Below are 4,896 nucleotides of genomic sequence, written 5' to 3' on the forward strand. Positions count from 1 at the left end.
CAAAGGTAGAGAATAAAGTATTGTGTTCAGCTATGTAAAACAGAGAACTACATAAGAAAACAGTCGGAGAGCATATGAAGCATTCCTCATAATTTCGTGTAACTTGTAGAAACCGGAGTCATCGGAAATCCTATTCTACCACTCTTGACTACAAGACATGGTTCTATAGAAAATAAAATATCAAAACGTTGGTAGCAGCTCCCTTGCTAGCTTGAGCATATGGTTTTTTTAGTTCATCACCTACTGTGCTTTTGTATAGCATGCATAAGTAATTTTTTTTTAGAACTTCAAGAAAGTAAAAATTGGTACATATATCCCTATCTCTTCGATGCCACAGCTGGCTTGCAAGATCAAAGCATCTGGAACATTTTAAAAGCTATTGTAACTTCGAAAATCAAATCTAAACTTGACAAAAAAGAAACAAATTCTTTGGAGAACAATTTAAAATAATAATATAAATCAACTCTAATTTGTAGAGACGGCTATCGTAAATTGCATGCCAAAATAATTTGTACATGTGACAGGCTAGCTTAATGCCACACACACACACTGAAGCTAAGGTACGATGAATCGTTACAGTGACCACTCAAGCTAATTAAGGTACGTACGAATAGTAATTCACCTAAGACGACGGCGTGCTATAACAAATTCGGCTGATAAAAACAAAAAAAACAGCCGGCTGTCACATAGCAAATTCCTTTATAAATAAGATGGTGTGCACCCAGCAAAGGCACAGCTGCTCGATCTAGCCTATTTTTTGAGAAAAAGAATTAATGTTATTGTCCTACTAGCTAGGTTTGTTCCTAGGCATGGTAGGCATTGGAAACTATTCAGGCACCTTCGATCACCTTGATCCCAGGTCTGGTTTATCTCAGGCCACGCAAGTTCCTTGGATAGTTGGATGCTCACATATAGTGCCTGCCAGCCGCCCATGGCCCGCCGTGGCAACGTGCTGCAGACATGGTAAAATGCTGTTTCACTCTTCGGTGTGATAAGCACACACTAATACGGATGCCCAGGAGAGACCCTAGCTGGTGGTGGCCTGGCCCGGCGGTGTCTCTACTATGCCTAGGGATCGGAAAAATTGGTAGAGTGGATGCAGCTGATGCTGTGTCGTGCTCAACCCACAGTGGAAAAAGCCGGACCGGGGATTGACCCCGTGAGCTTCGTCGGTTCACCGGTCGGACCACCCGTTCATAGTTAATTATTTTTTAAGTTATAATTGACTTTAAACTGCTAAATAGAATAGGTATTCCACTGATCACGTATCTTTCTGCACAGTTGGTTAGGTGGGAAGTACAAGGCATGCAGCGCCACAAGCATGTGTTCTGGATTTCAACTCTCCGTTTGCTCAACCTAAAATTTAAATTTTTCCATGCAACTAGCATGGTTCTCGGTGGCAAACAGACCACTATTTGAATATAAAATTACTTTATCCATTTTACATTATTAGACTCTATATACACTACTAGAGAGGGAGAGACTCCCCAGTGCCAAAAACACTCACCAATATAGGAAAAACACCCGGCAATCTCATTACCGTGTGCCTCACACCGTAATTCTCACCCGGGAGTGATCTCCCCTTCCCGTGCAAAGTTGTGGTGTGCATCTGGGGCAAACACCCCGTAATAGCTGCATGTTATCGGGTGTATTCAGAAAACTCGGTAACATCTGCACCAAACGTTCAACGGCCCACAACGGCAGCAGTTAACGTGAAAGGTAGCGGAACGGAAAACCGCAACAGTTAGTGGCAAGAAAATACTCTGTAAGCCATCAAACACCAGGTAAAATTTTGTTTTGTTACTGAGTGATTTTACAAGCAAAGACATGGTAACTCTCTAGTGGGTCCCTTAGAAACACCTCGCAACAGTTTTCAACAAGTTTGTTTATTTACACACAGGAACGTTCCCTTGTGTTCAACTAGGTATTCATCACTCCGTAACTTACTGTGTTACGGAGTGCCTCAGCATTTTTTACAATATATTGGCGGCACAAATTAATACCATTTTGCTATTTCATTCATATTAGCTGCACCAGAATAATAGCATCCAAATCATCACAGGCAATCACAGATATAAGTACACAAAGGAATTGATTTAAATACATTGATACCCATGTTCTGTTATTCAATTCGACAACAATCAGATCTGAAACAATACCAATATCTAGCTACAATTGAGATGAATTTGAACATTACTTTCTATGCAGACATGCTTGGGTAACCAGGAAGTCATGCAACTAGATAATGTTCAGATGAACAGTGTCAGAGGCTGTTTAACAACCCCTCTAACAATTAGCAAATTAGCCAATTGGCATGGAGATCCTGAAATTGCAAAAAGAAAAAAAGAAGAAGAATTAGTTAAGTATAGGTATGTTCAAACAAAGCAACTAAGTTTCACATGAAAACAACACTTGTATGGAATAACACTGGCAAGATAATATAAATGATCTGTTCAAGTTAAAAACAAGAAGGTAACCTGAACTTGTACAAACTTCCTTCAAGATTTTCTAGACTTAATACAAACTAATATATACCTACAGGACTGGTCAGAGGGATATTTATTGATGGCACATGAAGAAGCAATATGCACCCAAGTCACTAGTTAGCTAAGTGCCTAGGCATTGCAAACAATCAAAACAAATGATTCCACATGTTCCAAATGGAAAAGTTATAAAATTAAAATTTAACTTTTATTTGACAAACACCTGATTCCTGTTATATAATTCTCAATCAGGATTTAGCAACTAAATAGTGATTATCATCCCAGTGCACACAATTCTCATTCATCTACCAAAACTTATCTTACCATCACCAATTCTATCGGTTCATACAAAAAATGGAAATCATGTAGCCAAATCAAAAAAGTTAATTAGAATAGCAAGTGCCAAAATTTGGCAGTATTTTATTTCACTATTATTGGGTTTCACTATGGTTGGCAAGATGGCAGCACCATATCATAACTTAAACAATTAATTTAGCCATAATAAAATGGATTATTAGTGTCTATCTTCTTGCTAATGTATCAGGTGAAAGCTCACCGCAAAGGTAAGTAGAATCTGATGGTGCAAATTAGCACTCTCTAGCTGGTGGCAAAAAAAATATATGTAGAAATGGTGAGGTCTGACTTAGGACACAAATCCTATGGACATAGGAAGCACCTTTTTATTTCAGAAATCATAGAACTAGGATAATGCAATCTTCATGTACTATTATTTATTACATGATCGTCCCCAAAAAATAATGTATGTAACTTCATGGGAGCATTTAACCCAATGGGGAGGCATTGCAGGGGCATAAACAATCATGGTCCACCTCACCATTTTTTTTTGACAAAGTCCACCTCACCAAGTCTCCAATTTGAATTTGTATATATATCTAATACACAGATATAAAAAAAAAGAACAAATGGCATATGATGGGAGCTACAATATGAGCTTTTTCAGACTAAATGGCTAAAAAGGTATGCTAAGTAGATAAAAACACTAGCAGGACTCAGATACAACCTAATGGAATGGTTGACCTAGCTGATCAGACCAGCGGTAGTAGTTCACTAGCTGATCAGACCAGCGCGATATGGGAACTTACATTAATGGGGCCTGAATGCTCATGCCATTGGCTGGTTCATTCAGCGCGGCACAACAACTGTAATTTACATTAATGAGGCCTGAGTGCTTATTCCATTGGCTAGTATATTCAGCGCAGCACGACAATTGTTTGCGCTCCTGTCCTGTCAAGAAAAAGAATAATGGCACCAGATTCATAAGCAATAGCCCTTAAGTCAGGCTCCTATAATATACTCGCTCCGTTTCACAATGTAAGTCATTCTAGTATTTCCCACATTTATATAGACATTCTAGCATTTCCCACATTCATATTGTTGTTAATGAATCTAGACATATATATCTATCTATATGAATGTGGAAAATGCTAGAATGACTTACATTGTGAAACGGAGAAAGTATTAAGTTAATATGTATCAGCATTTTTTCAGCCTTGTAAGTCATATCAATGAAATGTTCATGCTCAGAATCAGCACCAGAAATGTTCGTGTAGCCCTCAACATGTTACAAATCTTAAAAGAGGCATCTCACTGAAATGAGTGTCTGCTACTTGACATAAGTTGCACTCCTAGCGATGTCAAGGATGCCAAGATGACAGGAACTATTAAGTAACTAGCACCGTAATAATTGAGGATAGATCTGCAATGGTAAAAGCAAAAAAAATATATTACTGATTAGCCCTAGGCCTAATTGAAAATACCAAAATCATATGCAAACAAGAGTGTTAATGACTTAACATCTCAATCTTTCTCTAAAGAAGAGGACAACTAGCAATTTGGAAAAAAATAATTTTACATTTGCATATGGTTGGAGAAGTGATTTAACTACTACTATGGGAACCATCACCATTTTTTGAACGGTACTTTCATGTCATGCTGGACAAAATAACAACATGAAGGAGACCAATTAGTAAATTAAAGAATGAGCGGTCTGCAATTTTAGAAAATGTCCAACATCTGCAAGTTCTCCCAGCAAACTCTCATACTAGATCCAGTCATTTCTGCAGTTGCAAACAAACTAAAGAAAATCATCTACCCCTTCTGTACCCTGACAAAAACTGAAAAAAAATGTTTGTGAGTGAATACAAACAAAACTGAGAACATACCATCTGCCACATCACCAGAATTTCATGAGAAAAATCGCAAGATATAGATAGGAAAGAGAAAGAGGAGGGGTGGGGAGGGGGGGATGACACCGTACTGTTGCCCTGAGGGGGCATGGCAGCAAAGTCTAGAGCTTTAGGATGGAGACCGATCCAGCAGACGGTGAGGGCGTTGCTTCCTCAGAGGTGTGGATATCCATCTGGATCTGGTGCTGGTGTGCAGTGAGAGCTCC

General features: G+C 38.7%; 1 long non-coding RNA gene across 2 annotated transcripts; it reads right to left on the reverse strand.

Moving 5' to 3' along the window:
* Window positions 1-2,091: 2,091 nt before the first annotated feature.
* Window positions 2,092-4,896, reverse strand: LOC127772101 (uncharacterized). 2 transcript variants are annotated; one of them, XR_008017282.1, is made up of 4 exons: window positions 4,762-4,896; window positions 3,943-4,200; window positions 3,587-3,728; window positions 2,092-2,323 (listed from the first exon to the last, which is right to left on the reverse strand). It is a non-coding gene; the product is annotated as an uncharacterized LOC127772101 (long non-coding RNA). The 2 variants fall into 2 exon arrangements; XR_008017281.1 differs by having other exon boundaries at window positions 3,587-4,200.

This window comes from Oryza glaberrima, chromosome 4 (genome assembly GCF_000147395.1).
Source record: "Oryza glaberrima chromosome 4, OglaRS2, whole genome shotgun sequence".
NCBI lineage: Eukaryota > Viridiplantae > Streptophyta > Magnoliopsida > Poales > Poaceae > Oryza > Oryza glaberrima.